This window comes from Planococcus citri, chromosome 2, assembly GCF_950023065.1.
Source record: "Planococcus citri chromosome 2, ihPlaCitr1.1, whole genome shotgun sequence".
In the NCBI taxonomy this organism is placed as follows: Eukaryota; Metazoa; Arthropoda; class Insecta; order Hemiptera; family Pseudococcidae; genus Planococcus; species Planococcus citri.
The window spans coordinates 53612076-53631335 of record NC_088678.1 but is presented as its reverse complement, the minus strand read 5'-3'; the positions used below and the strand labels follow the sequence as shown (position 1 = coordinate 53631335).

General features: G+C 34.5%; 1 protein-coding gene across 4 annotated transcripts in view; it reads left to right on the top strand.

The window, feature by feature from the left end:
- Positions 1-19260, top strand: part of kek5 (kekkon 5) — a 574429-nt gene that overhangs the window by 467544 nt on the left and 87625 nt on the right. The window contains exon 1 of one of the 4 annotated variants that reach the window (XM_065351307.1): positions 18632-18654. The exons of the other annotated variants lie outside the window; for them this stretch is intronic. The gene's annotated coding sequence lies outside the window, so the exon portion shown is untranslated. Of the gene's footprint in view, positions 1-18631; positions 18655-19260 lie in introns of those variants that run through there. 4 annotated transcript variants of the gene reach the window in all.

Sequence of the window (19260 nt, the reverse complement as noted above, 5' to 3'; positions counted from 1 at the left end):
TTATTACATAATCACGTTTAGACACCCAATATTGTCGTGAGTGGCGAAAATTATGTTTCAGAGTACACAAATTTTTCCAAAACGTTGTGAAACTTTTGAAAATAAAGTTCTATTGCTCATGTCAATATAGCTTTCATTGGTACCACTTCCCAATCGCACATTTCGAGATTCTAGAGCATTCTTTGAAAAAAATTGGTTTCAAAAATCTACTGAAATGCTTACTCTCGGAATTGGAATGCGATCTAGAAAAGAGATTTTTAGAGTTTCATATAGATGTCTATTTGTACATTTCGAAATTTTTAAGCTTTTTTTGAAAATAATTGTTCCCGAAAATACACCTTTTTTTACTCAAAACCATCATAAAAGTGTTTTTTCTTCGGAATATAATCTGGAAAGGAGACTTTCAGAGTTGTAGTTGTTCGATCGCATATTTTGAGGTTGGAGGGAATTTTTTTTTACAAAGTTTGATCGCAAAAAATGATTTTTTTCTTACTTGTGTCAAAATACTCGTATCCCCTGAATCTTACATAAATCTGTAAATCAGTACCATAATTGAAAGTATAAATTATTAACTTACTTATAACCCGATTTTTTTTGGGGGACAATTTGTGTGGTGAATTTTCCCTGATTAGTGATTCCAAATCTCTTGGAAAACAAATTTGATTCTGGTAAATTTTCTTGTTCAGTTGTGTCACAGCACCACCAAAAAAAGCGATACAGCCAGTAATATGATTCTGAAAGTTTGCATTCGGACCTCCAACTGCAAATCTAACTTCATATTCGTGTTCAGCAAGTTCGATTCATATGTTAACGATACCCGTATTGTTGATCCACTTTCACCCCAAAATTAGGGTTTCAAGAAGTTGTTTGGTTTTCTATTGTTTTTAAAGGTCCAAATGCAAAATTTCATAATTATATTACTGGCTGTATCGCTTTTTTTGGTGGTGGCGTGACACAAAAAACACATTTTTGATTGTTTTTTGAGTTTTTGAAGATGACCCACCTGGAGAAAAAATTTGAAAAAAATACCAATCAATTATAGTACTCATGCAGATATATCTTTGAAAGAAAAAAAATTTTGTGTGCCAGAATTAAGTTCGGAGATACGGTGGTTTCAGATTTTCTTCTGTCAATATCTCCCCCCTGGGGGCCGACAAATTTTGAAAAAATTCACGTTGATAAACTCATGTTTCCTTCATATATTTTAGGTGAATTAAACATTTTTTATTCAAAACTCGTTGAAGTATAATTTTGTTTTCCCGAAAAAAAGCGTTTTTTGGCCATTGTGGGCAATGGGGGTGGGGGGATTTTTTGGCTCCGATATTTTTTTAAAAGGAATCCAACAATGTTTTATCCAAATTTCAAAACTCCGAAGACAGAGGCATTTCACCTGTTTTACCCGGGAACACCCTTTGTAAAGGGTCATTTTTCTTTCCCTCTACCTATAAATTTAGAAATCGTAGTAGATTGGCTCCCTTCGTGCGAGGTTCTTGAAAACCACTATTGGGAAGATGAGTGCCAAAATGTGACACTAGAGTGCCAGATTTTGGCACTTTTTCGCTGGCATTGCGTCCTGTGCCAAACGTGCCCACAGGGTGGTTTTATTTATTTAAGTGCATAATGTTTAACGCTCATTTGTGCTCATTTTAATCGCATTTTTTCTACGTTATTTTTCATCAGTAATTCAATTTTTTTTCCAACTTGAATGATTCCCATTAGTCGTGAAATCATTTTACCAATGAATTGATGGAAGATTTTCTTAGAAACCAAACAAAAAAGTATCTAAACTCTCTGGAGACGAAGCATTTCAAAATAGTGCCAAACTGTCAATATCCAATTGAAATCACGTCTCCCTCAAGATATTATGGCAGTTTTATACATTTTTCCACCAAAAGTTCCTGCTGAAGTACAATTAAGCATCACAATAATTACATATTGAAGCATAAAAATACTGAAATACGTAAACTCGTAAACGTTTGTAGAAAATAAATCCATTCAGTCAAAAGTATGGAAGATATCTAAATATTAGAGTTTTGAAAATACAGTGAAAAGATATAACTTTCAGAAGCAAAACTTATGTTTCTAGTCTTGAGTCATTTTTATGTGAAATTATTCGTAGTACACGTAGAAACCAATTAAGGATATTTTACTCATATTCGTGACTAGTTGAACTCTTCGCCGATATCTAATTTCCAGCTTACTTACTTACCTCGACCAACTATCGACTTGCCTCTTCAGTTGGGTACTTCTGAACGGAATCAAACATTGTACTGCTTAATGTTCTTAATTTAATAACGATGATTTAATCACGTACTAATCGCTGCTTGAAATCTACTATCGTCGCAGATAAGTAAACTCTATTAACAGAAAATGATACATGCCTGAAGCTGTATTCATCTCGAAACTGATACCACAACGTGAAAAATTTTAATTACAGCAACAAGACTCGAGATAAGAAAAAGCTATATTAAAATTACGTTAGTTTCGTTTTCGTTTACTAATACTTTCCTATTTAAAAATATGAACTCATACGCGTAATATTAACCTCACAACAAACGAACGCAGATGGACGCAAATTGTGGCGAAGTTTTTTTTCTTCGTTTTTTCGTCTCGAAGACGTTGTGCTTGAATTGCACTCTCGCTATTAAAGCTGCTCTTTTTTCTCGACCTAAATCGACGATAAAAAGTTTCCTTTTTCATAACTCTGCGACATTGTTCCCCTTCGGCGTTCTCGATAAATTTTTATTTACCGGAGTAAATTAGCGGCGGCGGGTGAAAATGAAAAAAAAATTGAATAAGCGAGTAAGAGAGCGGATAACCGAGAAAGCCTGACAGAAGATAGTATATATGTATAGTACCTGTACACGCTCGTACATAAGCGAAAAAGGCAGTAGCAAAAACGGCTAAAACAAATAATAATTTCAATTTAGCTGCTCGCTTGCTCTCGCTGACGACTGGCGCTGGAGTAAAAATGTTACGCACGCACATCCATATCCATGTAGTACTACTCGTTCGTCGTTCTGCTACACGAACTAGAGAGAGAGAGGCTGTCCCCGAAGAGTATGAAACGTACAAATCACAAATATTTTGTACACATTTTCGGGGTTCGGGTCTTATATATTTTGAAACAAAAATGTCTCGACATCGGGTTCTCTCTTTCTCTCTCTGATCCACGTGTAGTATGTATATCTGGATCTGCGTACGTATAATATACGAATTGTTGTCCTGCGGGGAAAAGAAACTGCGTACGATGCTCTTGTACAGTTGTACATACCGAAACTCGACTTGGGAACACGTGGAAAAAAAGGCTGACAAAAATTTAATTTCGATAAGTTAATACTTTATGTAATTGAAGAAAAAAGAAATTATATTTGACGTGCGACGTCCAAGCTGAAAAACATTTTAGATTCTTTTTCTCTGCTTTCATACTCGTTCGCTCGTTTCTCTGCTCCAAACTCCGAAGGCGATAATCACACGTCAAGTTGAATTTGGATGTATTTCGCCTCGTTGAAAGGGAAATAAGAAAGAGTAAGGGTAACTTTACGGCTTGATTTTTTCACACCTTGTCAATATGCAAGCGAACGAATGCCTCCTTGCTGAGGTGAAAATTACGTCTATTCCAAAGGTCAAAGTGTTTTTCAATGCCGCAAATACGCAGTTGTTATTGGTAATTTTTCCAGCTGGGAAAGATTCTGAAAACGTGGATGAGATTAAGGGATGTGAACGAGTAAGTTATCCCTTGGGTTTTTGGTAAATTTCTTCCAAATGGATATTTCCAGTCGAAATCGTATCAAGCGATAATGGCAGCAGAATTTTACTCATAGGATGTACAGACAAGCTGCGAGAACGTTTAACCTCTCCTTTTAATTTGCTGTTCGAAAAATTGGCCGTAATTGATTTTTTTTGAGGAAAAAAGTAAATCTTGAAGCATGATCCCAAAAGTGGGTTGTACTAAAAACAATTCCCCTCCACAATTGAGAGCACCAGGGTGTCTAACTATCATGAAAATCACGAATTTTGCTCGAAATACACTTGAAAATTTTTTAAAACGCCCATAAAATGAATAACAAAAATTTTAAAAATTAAAAATTTTTTAATAATCGAAAAATAATTTTGTTGGTGAGGAGGGGGGGGGGGGGGGGTCGTGCGGTAAAAATGTGGAAAATAGAAAATAAAATAATTAATTACAGTGGGTATTTGTAAACGGGTGATTTCTTACTTTGAATAATTCCCCCAAAAAATCAAAGTTTTTGAAATTAGGTAGTATGGGATTAAATGGACCGTTTATTAAATTTACCATTGAATCTTGCAGAGTAGACTTTAAGCTACATTTCCTACTATTGACATGTAAAAAAATCATCAGTTCTACCACTTGAAAAAAAAATGTTGAAAAAAATTCAGTTTGGTCCAATTAACCCATTAGGTTAAATTATTCTTGAACTCGACAATTCGACAAAGCTAAATCAAAAGGGCTTGGAAAAATACGTCGTCAGTTAGAATTTCATATGCTAAAATCCATTTCTCGATTTCTAAAGAAATTTCAAAAATAGAATTTGGGCCAAAAATGGGAAAAAATCTAAATTTTATCAAATCAACTTCGGAAACTCGATCCCTCGAATCGATTGAAAATGGTTTCGAATTATTTTCAAAAGTTTTGGAACCTCCAACAGATTTTTGAAAGTATAAATTTTTACAAAATTTTACCCAATGAAGTTTTAGTTGGAAAGCTAAAATTTTCTTCATACCCCAATTTCAACATTCTGAGTCGATTAAAGGTGGTTCAAAACCGGTCTGAAGCTTCCAGCCAAGTCTTGAAAATTCCAGATTTTGAGAAAACGGATCGCAATAGAATCTATCTAATTTAATTTTAGGCCTTACAAACGTTTCCTTGTTTGTTAATGACTCACTTGAACAATTACCCATAAATTTTTCAAAATCTGTTTCTGCCTCATCAGAACCACATATTTTACAAATTTTTAATCGTGAAATTACTGAACGAAGAAATACGGGAAAATGGTGTGTAATTGGTCGAGTGACGTTTAATAAGCCCTAATTACGTTCATATGTGTTGAAGTTGATTTGCACAGTTTTTATGTCATTTTTTTAATAATCTGAAATTTCCAAAATATAGCTGGAGGCCTCAGAATGCTTTGAAACCACCTCCAATCCACTCAGCATATCGAAATTAGTATATAAAGTGATCAGCTCTCCAACTTCTTGGGTAAAATTTTGCGAAAATTTCAATCTTCAACAATCTGTTGAAGGCTTCAGAACTGCTTGAAGCGGTTCGAAACCATTTCCAATCACTTTGGAGAGAGGGAGGATTGAGAACAGTGCCCATTCAAAATTTCAACTTTCCAGGTCTGTTCGATAAAATTTCGTTTATTTTTCCCAGTTGTGGTCCAAAATTTTTCAAAAATAATCAAAAAATGCATTATAGCTCTTGAAATTTTGACTACAGACGTATTTTTGTGTGCTCTCTCGATTCAGCTTTGTCCGGTTCGGGAAACTTTCTGTGGCATATTTCCTTTTTCTGATATAATCATTATAAAAAGCAAAGCGTGCTTTTTTTTAAAGAGCATATTCCTCTCTTGTAATCATAGAAATTCGATGCAAAAATCAGTTCGTTATTACTCAAGAAAATAGTTCGTTCATCTTGCCTTGACCTTCCTAATTAATTTTTATAATAGGATTTCAACCTTTCTGACGAGCATCAGAGTCTTCAATTTTAATCGGAATTTAAATTTAAATTCTATCCTTCGGCGTCTCCCCGGGAGGTATTGAGAGATCGTTCACAAAGTTTCGTATCAGGCCGAATTTCAGAAGCAGAAGCCTAAAAAGAAAGGATAGGTCGAGTTATTCAACACTTAGAACAAAAAAATACCACAAACTATGTAGGTATTGGTACAAATATCGAGTATGGAATCAAGAGCGACAGATTTTGTACACTACACAAGTACACATATCCTTATCCATTCAGCATCATACCATCATCCTTAGCACTTATATGCGCAGTACAAAACCACGCTTCGATGATAATTCGCCAATGCAAACATATCAAGCCGATATTAATTTCGTCGTGTTCACTTATCGAATTGTATTTTAATCTCGAGGTAATAGTAAATGGGCACAGGAGGGGCAGGGACCACGAGTAGCAACCCGAGCAACGTACACCAAAGGCAAATAACATTTTCCAGCAACAAACTTGGATGTGCAAAACCCACACGAGCGCTGCAACTATGCCTTATAATAATCCACTCATTTCTAGCATGTTTCCTCCACCACGTACCCATTCCAGTGGGCATTTTTCTCGCATCGATAAATCGTAAACGTGGCGGCGCGTTTTAACATTGGCATGGTCGCTGTGTATGGCATACAGTGCGTAATAATTTCTCCGAAATTGTACCCGCAATATGGCCAAATCTCGTTATAAAGTCGCAGTCGCCTTCAGTGTACGTGGCAAATACCACACACACAAGCGCCCGCGAAAACCACACACTCCAGTATTTTTGAGCCATTAAGTAACACATAGACATACCATAACGAAACGTTTAACGCCTTCCAATTTTTCTTCATTTCTTACACTTTGTACTTTACCATTCGGTTGAAACTTTCAACGTCTGCATGTTCCAAGTTTTGACTGGCATTAATCCAGTATACATTAAACACATCATATACTATGCTCGTACTCGTACTATGCGATACATGAGCGAGATACGTATAAGATATGTGTAATTTAGTAAGAGTATATATACCAAGGGTCGAAAAAATACACAACACGTAATTTTTTCAATACGTTTTTCTTCATTTTCACTACAGAAAATTTTCCCATATTTCTTTCGAGCCTCTCCTCTTTTGATCGACGAAGATATCGTTGCAATAAAACTCGCTGCATATTACTCAAATGCACGCGAATGTACCAGTACCTACCAAGTCCATACAGCGATACTCTGATATTTGATAGGTATAGTACTCCGGAAAAAAAATTCGCGCTCGATGGATTATAAAACAATCTGCACGAGTTTTCTTTCTATACCTACTTTTCATATTTTTCTTACTCGATGAAGCAAATGGCAAAAGCGGCTGCATGCATTCGAAGATCGAGTCGTAAAATAGAAAAGAAAAAAAAATTCAATTCGTTCTTACGAAATCGGAACATTTCAATTTTGTCATCGTATATTTGAAATAATATCAATTCTTGTCGAGATTTGTTATTCAACGAATCAAACTACGAGATATGTATGTCTCACAGTCGAGTACTGCGAATGAAAGGCAATTTAAAATGTACTCGTAACTGTACACGGTGAATGCAAATTTATAAATATAATTTTCTTTGCTTTTATATGACACGTACGAAACAGCTGGTGTTCGAATATAAATAATTACACCGGGCTAGTCTGGCTAAAAAAATGATACGGAATATCCGAACAATGTGCAGAAATCGGAATAGAAAATTTCCTTGAACCATTTTTTCAAGGTTGGTTACATATTTCCAAAAAATGTGATGAAAAATGAGATTGGAAAAAATGTTCTAGAAATTTGTTTCAAACCGTAAGTGTTGAACTTGATCTTGAATCTTTTTCTCCTCTCCTTTCTTCTCCTCCAAATTTTTCAATGGATTTGAAAGCTTCTTCTAGAAAAAAGCAAAACAATTACTTACTTTTGAAAAATTTTAAATGGGTATGTACTATTACGATAGTAGACATGTTGGATTTATTCTATACCAACTCGAACCAAAACTGAGCAAGATTCTCACATTTTGATCTCTTTTTTGGAATTTATTCGATGAAGTTGTGAAATAACCACTTTATTTCAATCTTTAATTTTCATTGGGTTGATAACGAGCCTCGTAATTTTCATGTGCTTCTGCTTACTCATATTGGCGATTCACTGCTAAAGTGCTATCTAGAAATTTTAAAAAGGTTACATTGAAGACACATTTCTATACCTTTTTCTTCAACTTGATTTTCAAAATGATCTTGACACCCATTGGAGCACAAAAGGGCTTCCCATTATGATCGTTAGCGATCTAGTACTGATGAAGGCATGCCATACTTCCATAATCATTTTTAGACCTTTTTTTCTCAAATTAGGTAAGCTGGAAAGGAAATTGAGGCATTATAATATTGAAAAAAATCACGGATATTCGAATCAAACGTTATCAAATTAATAACATGTGCCTCTTTACTTTCATTGTTATAATTCAGTAAATTTTTATTCCAACGAAGCGGGAGGATCCCAATCAAAAAATCAATTTTGTTTTTCGATGTTCGATTTTTTGAAAATTTATAAGACCATTTCCTTCGAAAAAAAAATCGAAACTTGATAAAATTGATGTAGGTAAGTACCTACTTTAATAAGCTGTAATTTGATTTTTTTTATTGTACTTTTGACGTTTGAAATCAATTTGTAATGAGGTTCGAGCCGTTTTGGAGTCTCCAGTGAATTTTTGAGTATTCTGATTTTGAAAAAAGTGTCAAAAAAAAGTATGAAGATGAACCTAAGCAACTCACATTTGCAGTTTCTGTAACTCTTCTAGTCGATTCTAAAACAAATTTTCATTCGTTTCTGAAAGTTCGAATCCAAAATTTTCTTCGATGATCACTAAAAAAATTCTCGTTTACAACCATGGATTTTTCAATATTTTCAACCCCTCCTCCCTCCCTTTAATATATTGGTGATGATTTCTTTTCTAGCTTTGAAAAAATTCCCATTTAAGGGGGGGGGGCAACTTCATGACTTCTCAGATCAATTTAAATTCTTGATAGCTCGAAAATTCCTCGAATTGAATTTATTGGATAATCGTAAACAAGTAATTTTTCGAGGAATAGAGTGGTTAATTTGAAAGATAATTTATACGTAATTTTCCAACTTTGCTTATCAATAAAATTCAAAAAAATTATATAAATACTTATTTTTTTCATAATTTGAATTTCTAGAAAAATTTTGGATATGAAAGAGCAGAAACGGATTTGAAAATTTGTGCATAAAACAATCCAGAGCGTCGCAAATACAGAAAATGGAGTTTAGGTTACTGATAATTTTCATTTCGGCCAATTTCGACCTGTTTTATGACAATTTTGCCTGATCTAAAAAATCTAAAAATTCGCTGAAAGCTCCAGAACGGTTTAAAATTTCAACCAATCGGTTCATCAAGTCTTGAGTAGGTAGTTTATAAACCAAATTTCAGCTTTAAACCTCAATTTGATCGAATTCTGATTTTTTCATATAAAGAATGGTATAAATTTGAATTTTCAAAAATTCACCAAAAATCGAAAATTGAAATTCAGTGCCCGAAATTTGACTGAGTGATGTGTTTTTAGATCGCCCTTTGACTTTCCTTGCACGATCTCCAAATTTTTCTTGATTGTGATATCGAGGTGTACCAGGTCATCAAAGTCATCAAAATGTCATATTTACCAAAAATTAATGAAATTTCAGTGATGATAGCGTCACCAACTCTGAAATTGTAAAAAGTTCTGATCTGATGAAATTTCCTTGTTATTTTCCCGTTGATCAGCTCGAAAAATATTAGATTTAAAAATCACCCATCAAAGTTGAATTTTAAACCTACTTAATTTTGAAAAAAGGTCTTCCAAAAGTAGAACTTTAGTCATCCAAAAGTCATAAAAAAAGTCATCCTTTTTCATTCTTTCGATTTAGTAGACGTACGTTGGATGTCTCCAAAGTTAGGTTTTTTTAAACAAAAAGAAACAATATTAGGTGATGAACAACTCGAAATTCAAAAAATGTGAAACTTGAACCATCCTAGTGTACCACCACGATGTGCTATTTAAAATGGTTGAACGGTAGCCGAAGGAGGATATCGAAATACACGTGTGATTACGAAGCGGTGGCGATGCTATGGCGGTTTCCGATTACAACATACTTTCGTATATGTACCTCCATTAAGAAAGAGGAAGAGGGTGTAAGATAATAAAGAAAATCAGGTGTGAATCAATTTCCGTTTTCACATTCTGTATGATTAATACTATCGATCACGGAACCCATATCTAAGTGAGTATTTTCTTTCTCGAACTGTTCGATATATTAATCTGGGCGTTGATTTAAGGATGTAAGCAGAAGCAGCAGAGGTACGTACGAGTATAGAGTAGATGTCGTTCACCTGAAAATGCTTTCGTGTGTATGATGTATGTGTACTTTACATTATAGGTACGATAATTGTACCTACGATACCGATAAGATAAATATACTCCCATATAGCATATTGATTTCATTTAAATAAAGAAAGAGGCACGATAACCAGAGAAGGAAAGAGTGAAAGAGCAGAGAGAAAATGAAAAACGATTACGATGGTTATTAATGTGTGTTAGCGATGTTATTTGTGGCGGTTTAATATTTCACACGCGAATGAAAAATGGGTAATATGTTTCCTATGTGTACATATACGATTGTTCGTCGTTGAAAGATTTTGTTACGAGAATTGAATTTTTTTCGCGCAACAACGTACACACTTGACTCGATGTATGTATTTTGTCAATAGCTTTTTTTTTTGACGAATTTTCTTCCATACCCGTGACCCGTGTATTGGAAAAAATTTTTCGTTTGTGCATTCGTTTGAACATTCGTATTTATTCTAAAGTGACACGTATCAGAAACACGACAAGAAGCAATTTACAATAAAATAACACACGATGTACGTCTCGTACATAATAACAATTTTATTCGTAATGTTTTCGAAATCGAAACAAACGAATATAGTATTTTTTTTCGCCATTTCATGATTTCTCGTGTTAAGACGATAGCAGAAAATTTCTCAACAAAGATTATGGGGTTTCATTTTATACGTTTTTCTTTCCGCCCCAAATATAGTGCCTTGCCTGGATACGTGTAGGCAAACGAATTTGTGTATTTGAACTATTCCACGATTGTACGGCTCTTCTTTTTTTCCCTTTACTGTCGCTTGTAATTTTCTTTTCCTTTTTTTCGGTGCTATGTTCTTTGATCTCTTGGTGTCGTCGAATTTTCTTATACTTTTTGACCATTTTACTATGTACAAATCCCTTTGACTCTATGATCTTAAATTTTTGTTTTCACTTTGGTTGTTTCTTTTAATTTTCTTACTTGGCGTTTATTACAATGATGGAGAATTTTGGATATTTTCAAGCATTATAACGATTAATGGAAATTTTAGCGTGTTTTTTAGTATACGTCTTGATTTTCATAGGTCTTTTCCTGAGTTTATTTTCGGAAAATTGTTTTTTCTCGCTCAAGGTTTTGTAAATGCTTGCGAAAGACTGGCTTTACCGACCTTGGATACTTGTTGAATGAAAATGATTAATTCTGCTTCGCAGGCATTCATTCGAAGCTGTTTGACATCACTTTTGATGACAGAAAACAATATTTCGCGAGACAAAAAAGGCATAACGAAGTAATTTTCGAGTTATTTTTAGCAAAGGATTATACATCGGATGACATTCTTCAAACAAGAGGGAAAACATTTAAAAAGTGTGTGGTTGGTGTGGTCTTGAATGAACTGGAAAAAACAATGTACTCGTATTAAGAAGTTCAACTTTTCGTCTTGAGACTGGGTTGTTTGTTTTTTGAAAATTTGACAAACAGAATTTAAAAAGTTGTGAAATGACGTCAAAAAATGCGATACATTTCGTACGTCATCGTTAATTACATATTAAGTAATCGCCAAGTTTTTTATAAGCTTTAAATATTAAAAAAAAATTAAACACGAGTCTCTTGAAAATCATGTAGTAAACAATTACTTACTTATGAGTTTTTTATAGCTTTTACTTTTTTCGATTTGATTTATTGTGTCATGAGAATTTGGCCAATTTTGGCCATTCAGAATTTTACAAAGTTGAATCAGTTATAGAAAAATTGAAAGAGCATGAAAAAATACATCACTTGGCTAAATTTCATTCTTCAATGCTTGGGGTGTTTGAAAAAATGCATAATTTTTGTTCAAATTGAGGAACGTATTTAGAAATTCGACATCAGGTTTACTTCTTATTTTTGGCCTCCTAAATCGATAGGTAGTAGCTTCAAGCCATTCTGAACTTTGAAGTCTTCAGCAGATTTTTATGCTTTCCAGTTTGAAAGAATTCTCATAAAAAGACGCTGAAATGAAATTCATTTTCTAAAAACTGCAATTTACCATCTTTCTATCCATGTCGATTAATTTAGGCAAACATTTTTAGAATCTTTTTCTGTTATTTCAAATTAACAATTTTCTCCATCGATTATTTTCGAATAAATATTAAAAAATTGCCGTTTAGAAACGCGTCATTTTGAAAAACTAAAATTTGTTTTGTACCTTTCTTTTTACTTCCAAAATTTATTCGTAGTCGTTTTGAGAGCAGATTTTTAAATTTCTCATTCTCGAAAAAAAAATTAACAATGGATTTGAGCCTACAGAAGATGATTTGAAAAAATTCGGTCAATATCTATCGAGATGGTCTGGGGAACGGGTAATCCGATTTTTTTAGCACCGAATTTCATTCATCATTCAAGGTATTTTATGAAATTTTTTTCAAAACTTTTGAATCTGAATGTTTGCTACAGACTACAAAATGGCTTGAAACCTACACCATTCGATCCAGGGGATCGAAAATGGAGTGTAAACCAAATTTCAACTTTCTTCTTCGATTTGATCAAATTTTGTTTTTTTGTGGAAAATGACCAAAAATTTGAATTTTTAAAACTTCTATAAAAATTGGAAAATTCAATTCCTGCGCCTAAAATTTAACCTGGTGGTGTATTTTTAGATCCTTTCTATTCTTCTTGTTCAATCCCAAAAAAATTCTCCCCTCTGGAATGAGTGATTTTGAAACAGTATGATCATAAAAAATCAAGTCTGCAAGTTTTTTCTTTTCCATTTTGGTGGAAAAGAATGAGAAGGGGCAAACGACACTCCCAAGAGAGTGAGTTTTTCAATCACATTATTTTGAAATTTTAAATCGGTCCCCTTCTACAGGCAGAAAAAAATCATGGTTCGATTTCACTCAACTGTTTGTTTTATTCCACCCTTAGGCCACTTTATTTTCACTCAACGATTTCGAACTGTATATTATGTTTCTGATTACTTTTTTCACAACGGTTTACCTAATTTCAAATAACGCAACCTCGCAGGATACAAATTAAGAAAATGATGATTAACTTAGTGCCTGCCTACTACCTACCTACGTACGAAAAAATCTCGCGTGAGTAGAATCATTTGAGGTGAAATTTTTAGTGTTTTTTTTTTATTAGGTACGTATTTTTTTTTTTACTTTTACGAGACTCGGGTATTATATATTTTTTGATAAAGTCGATTAGATAATTCTTGGCATTCTTGTTGGCTTTTGGTGGATTTCGAACTATGTGTGTATATTTTTTCCATGTTTAATATTTCGAAAGAACATATGGAAAAAGTCCGTATGCAGGGTGTATGCGTATGGAATTCACGCAAGAAAGTCTCCCCTCCTCTTCTTCCACTTCCAGTATCCACGTGGTCGAACCATACCTCCATATCTGTTCATGTAATGTACCTAGGGTACGTTTTACGACCCATTTACTACACTCCACCAGTGGTATGGATTGAAAAAAGCTGATTTTCAAAATAAAATCTTACGTAGACCCTAGCCATTGGTAGGAAAAGAAAGTTGACACGTGTGGTGTGTTTAAACGGTTTTAGATTTGAGGTTTCGAAGGCTTCACCGTCGACGGAAGCTTTTGATGATGAAAGGGCATGTATGTTGTAGCAGCAGCAGCGCCAGTATCTATATTATAAAGGGACAGCTTCGTTGCGTTGTCATCGCATCACGCGTATTCCAGCGAACCGATTTCGTTGAAAATTTCACAGCGCATTCGTACTTGCTCGAAGATGGTTCCTGTGAAGTTTCGCTTCGAAAGCTCATTTACTTTGGCCGCAATCGAGCTTCAAAGTTTCAAAAATCGCTATATGGACGTTGCGGCGGGGTAATTTAATCGGTGAGACGAGGTACTGGGTTTTCGTTGGTTCCGTGTTCTGAACGCGTTTGTTCAGTGTTGCCACATCTGTTATTATGTACAATCTCACTCATTTTCGCGTTTTCGTGTGCTCAACGTGCACAGTGTGAGACTGTGGGTACTGGGTATCTTTATTTTAATTTGAGTGACACGGCATGGGTAATGGGTATTTTTATAGTTTTTTTTTTTCAGTGAAATTAGTGCACTTTTTTTCATTTATTTCTTTATCACGTTATTGTTATGCCTTCACCTAAAAAACATAACATTGGTCGGCATACATTAAACACAAAATCAGCGAAACGTCGTCGTACCAATGTTTTCAATATTACCTCTACCGCCTCTACCTCCACCGCCTCCACTGAAAATACTACCTCTACTAGGTTATAGATATGTACATACTTGAATTTTCAATTTTTTAGTCTGGAAACTGTTCTAATAGTTCACACGTTCAGAGATGAAACTTGAGGAATGGAGTATTTTTATGAACTACTGAAGTGGGGATGGTCAACGGTTGAAATAACAGAAAGGTCGTGGTATATTTTATTCCTCAGGTATAAAATTTTACATAAGTAAGTCCACTAAATTTTGAATTCGATTTTTTAAAAAAAATCAAAAAGAGCAGTGAATCCAATGCACCAGAACAAAGAATCATATATTAGGCCAGTGTCCATTTTTGACCTTTTGTACCTTATGTGACTCTGATGGGGGGGGGGGTGAAAATTTCGAACTTCAAAGAACAATAATTTGGCCTGTGTCTGAAAAATGCCACTATATCCAAAAATCACTGATAATGAAAATGAAAAAAATAAAATAAAAAGAGTAATTCATCAATTTTGTCATTTGTAGCCAAAAACGAGGGTTGAAAAGCTAGCCGAAAGCATAAAAGCCGAAAGCTGAAAGCCAAGCAGATTTTAGCAATCAGCCAAAAGCTAAAAGTTTGCAAGTTTCATTTTTTCCAAGCCAAAAGCTAGCCAAAAGTTTCATTTTTTTGGCTTTTTTCAAAGGCTTTTTTGCAGAATTGAATTCTCTAAATTCAGAAAAAACAAAGAAATGAAAAAAATGTCATTCAACTTTTTATTTTAATGCGACTTGGTGAAATGAAAAAAAAGGAAAATAATTCAAGCAATGAATATTCTCCACTATCACTAATTATGAAATCAGTGTACCTGATCTAATTTTCAATTCCCTTTTTTTGTAAATTGATGGCATATCAGCTAAAAGTTTAAAGCCAAAAGCTTAAAGCCAAAAATTTAGAGCTAAAAGCATAATGAAATACAAGCTGAAAGCTGTTAAATTGATAATATAAGGGAAAGCCATTGGAAGCTGAAAGTTTGGCTAAAGCAAGCCTTAAAAATTGAGATAGCCGAAACCTAAAGCCAAAAGTTTCAATTTTGAAATTTCAAGCTAAAAGCCAAAAGCTGAAGTTTCATTTTAAGGCTTTTCATCCCTGCCAAAAACTAACTGGGTACCTACTACCTACGTAGATGATTCACAATGTCAGATTTTATGCACGTACTCAAGTTTTCAATTTTTCAGTTTAGAAACTGTTCTAATGGTTCAGCGATGTTTGGAGATAAAACTATGAGGAATGGGGAACTTTCAGGAACTAGAGTTGACACCTGGAGTGGGGAGAGTTCAAGTTGAAAATTACAGAAAGGTCATTTTTTTTTTTTTTTTTTTGGAGGGGCATTACTGGCATTACCTACATCAGGTGGAATGTGAAATAAGATAATTACCAAACAATTTTTTATTCATTCATATGTAAATAAACAAAAACTGCTCTAGATATCTTCAATAAAAATTTCAAACTTCGAAGAATGAAAATAATGAAAAAAAGAATTAAAAACGGATAATTGACCAATTTTATCGTTTTTAGCCAAATTTTTGTTCAAAAATTATGTCTATTCCGGGAGTGCCGATTTTGGAAAAAAGACGGGGGAGTAAAATTTTTGATATTTCGCAAGTTTTTGAGCTCAAACTAACTATAGATGATTCACGACGTGTCAAATTTTATGTAGGTAGGTTATAGGTACATAGGTACTTGAATTTTCAATTTTTCAGCCTGGAAACTGTTCTAATAGTTCAGACGTTCAGAAATAAAACTTGAAGAATAGAGTACTTTCAGGAACTATAGTTGACCCTTGAAGTGGAGAGGGTCAAAGGTTCAAATTACAGAAAGGTCTTTTTTTTTGGAGGGGCATTAGTGTCATTACCCACATTAGGTAAAATACGACGACCATTACCAAACAATTTTTTATTTACTCATAAATGAATAAAAAAAAATGCAGCTCCATCTTTCCATTCCACCCGTCCGAAGGACGGGTATTTTCCGCTTGTGTATCATAAATTCACCGCATCACCAGGCGTACATACTTACGATACGTATTACGTATGTATTTACTATCTGCTCTCGCTTTAACAGCGGTAATTTTAATATAAAACGATAAGAGTACGCGGTTGTGGTGGTTTCTGGGAGCTTTGAGGGGGAGGAGGGTGTGCGAGAACGCGATGTATACACGAGCTGTATGCTCTCTTCTCTACACATACATATACGGTTTAAATTTCAAAACGTCGGTGGTTGGTACTCATAAAGGTATGTAATTTCGAAGAAATGCGGATATATAAGACGTCGCGTCGCGTCGAGTCGATTCGCGTTTCGCGGCCCCAGACGTTACCAGTCGCGTGAGTTTTAGTCTATATTTTAAAAGGAAAAACGTGTTAATGCCACGTAAAATTCGCATGAGTGTCGTATTGCTGGTAGAATTTTATAAATCTAACTATGCGGAGAGGTTTTTCTTCTGGTCGTATTAAACTTTTATCGGTTTGTGTGTTGAGAAGTTGTATTTGCACATTGGTTTTGTTGGGAGAGGGAGAGGGGTGGTATCGATGTGTTGTATGTGTACTTTTGATGAGTGTTCACTGTTTATTTGCTGGTGGGATGAGTGGAGAGGGGTGTTTGATGCATTATTTGTCTTGAAAGGGTCGCTTGAGACTTTCACCTGAAGGGTGACGAGATGAACTAGTCGAAACCCCTCCCCCCTCCCAAAAAAAAAAACCGGTGATCTCGATTTAGTGGGAATCTACGTGCCACATCACATCACGTTTTCATTAAAATTCGGGAAGATGGGGGCTGAAGTGGCACCGAGGGGCTGTATTCAAAAAATGGGTGAATATTCGAACTCAGCGGTCAGCATCTTCAAAAACTCCACAAACAACTCGTCACGCATAATTTTTAATTTTTTGATATTTGGATCCGGTTTAAAGGAGCAGGGAGAGTTGGAGGAATCAAATCGAAAAGTCGAAGTAATATTTGAATTTAGTGCTTCTAAACTGATGATGAAAAAAAATTTTGAATTTTGATTTTCTCATGCATATTTTCCCCCTCTTTTTACGAAATTTATTCCTCTATTATGATCCTCTGTTTTAAATTAAGCTGCTGGAATTTTTGCTTGGGTACCAAAATTACTAACCCAAGAGGTTCCCACGTTAGTATTTTTAGAGCCTTTTTTTACCTACAACTTGGTTATTGCATATTGTTCGAAAAATTCCTTCTGTCGTTCGTTGAACTTGAAGAAAAGGGGTAATTGCAGCAGCGAAGAGCTCGCGAACGAACGTTGCGTTATTAATTAAATGGCTGTGCGCGTTGAAATGTTAGCCACAGCGGTGTAATGCACGCGATGGTCTGTAAAAGATGACTTTGTGGAGCGTACGGTATATGGGTGTTGGTTTCCACTTTCTTCTTATAATACCTTTCCATTGTGCTTTCTCCTATTTCAAGAACAGGGTGTTAATTTTCACGTGAAAAAATCCTAAAAGATATTTCGAAAGGGTTTTTTAGTTCATTTTTTTTCGTTTGGTTGTACCTATCCTATAGGCGGTAGAGTTTCGGTAAAGGTCGAGGGATGGGACGCGAACGATATGAATTTATGAGTAGCATGATGATGATGACGATGAGGTGTAGTAGAAGGGTGGTAAGTGTTACCCTGTCTGTCTCTGTATATGTTGTACACTGTTCACGTTCATTTCATACAACGTTTTAATTGTCAGGTTAAATATGTTAGTTGGTTGCGTTTTATGAAATAATAAAAAGGCACGTTTTTGTACATTCGGTGTACCTGACCGGAATAAATATGGAAACCGAGGCGGCAAAGACATAAGCAGCAGAGGCAGACTATAGACTGCTGTAGTATTGCACTTCTCTCTACCTTGCCTTACCTATGGTGTTTGCACAGTACTTTACTCGCTTATACCTATACTTATCGTTAATTTGTACACATTTCACGATCAATTTTTCAATTCAGATTTAAACGTGTGTAACCGCGTATTAAATCGAAATGTGAATTGGTCGAGGTTTTTTTACTTCCCCCTTTTTTTTTCAACTTGTACCTATTTCCATTTGGAAAACGTTTTTATTCAATTATTGACGGACTTGGTTGAGATTTTAATCATTAAAATGGCGGATGGGGTATTTTCCATAGCTCGGAAAGATTCTGCTGTATAAGCTTATATGAATAGCTAATGTTTTTAACTTAATGAATATACTTACTGTGATATTATATTATTAACCTAATAAATGAAAATGAATATGAATCCTGGGATGACTGACCATCAACTAATGGATGTGTTTTTTTCTCAATTGTTTCAGGTGAGTGCTGAATTGCTGTTGTAACAATAGAAAAACTTATGCATACTGTAAGTACCTAACATCATTTTTCCATTGAATTGATAAATAAAAGTGCCAGTGGGTTTCTTGTCTCTTTTTTTTTTTTTTTTTTTTTTTTTTTTTTTCTTTCTCAAGGGGAGTTAAAGAATTGACCAATAGTTAGTTGTGAAGATTTTCAATTTTTTCCTACTATTTTTCCAGATTTGAAAATAATCAAATCTGATGAAAATGAGTTTGGACGTCTTTCATGGTGATATTGCGAGAGAAAAAAAATGTCAATAATTCTTGCTTTCTACTGAAAATACCGAAAAGTCTCGGTTTCTGTCCGAATTGCCAAATAGCGTCGTTTCTTGCCAAAAATTGCAAAAAATTCAAATGTTTGTTTTTTCCCAAGAATTGCTCAAAAGTCTCGTTTTGTTGCCAAAAATTGTCGAAAAAAGTTACTTTTTACCCCACATTTGCGAAAACGCGTAACTACGTATTTTACCAGTAATTTATAAAAAATTCGTTCTTTATTTCAAAAATTTATAAATCTCGCTTTTTACCGAATTTCCAAAAAATCTTGCTTTTTTACCTAAAAGTGACAAAAATTTCCAAAAGGTCTCATCTTTTGCTGAAAATTGTTGATTTTTTGA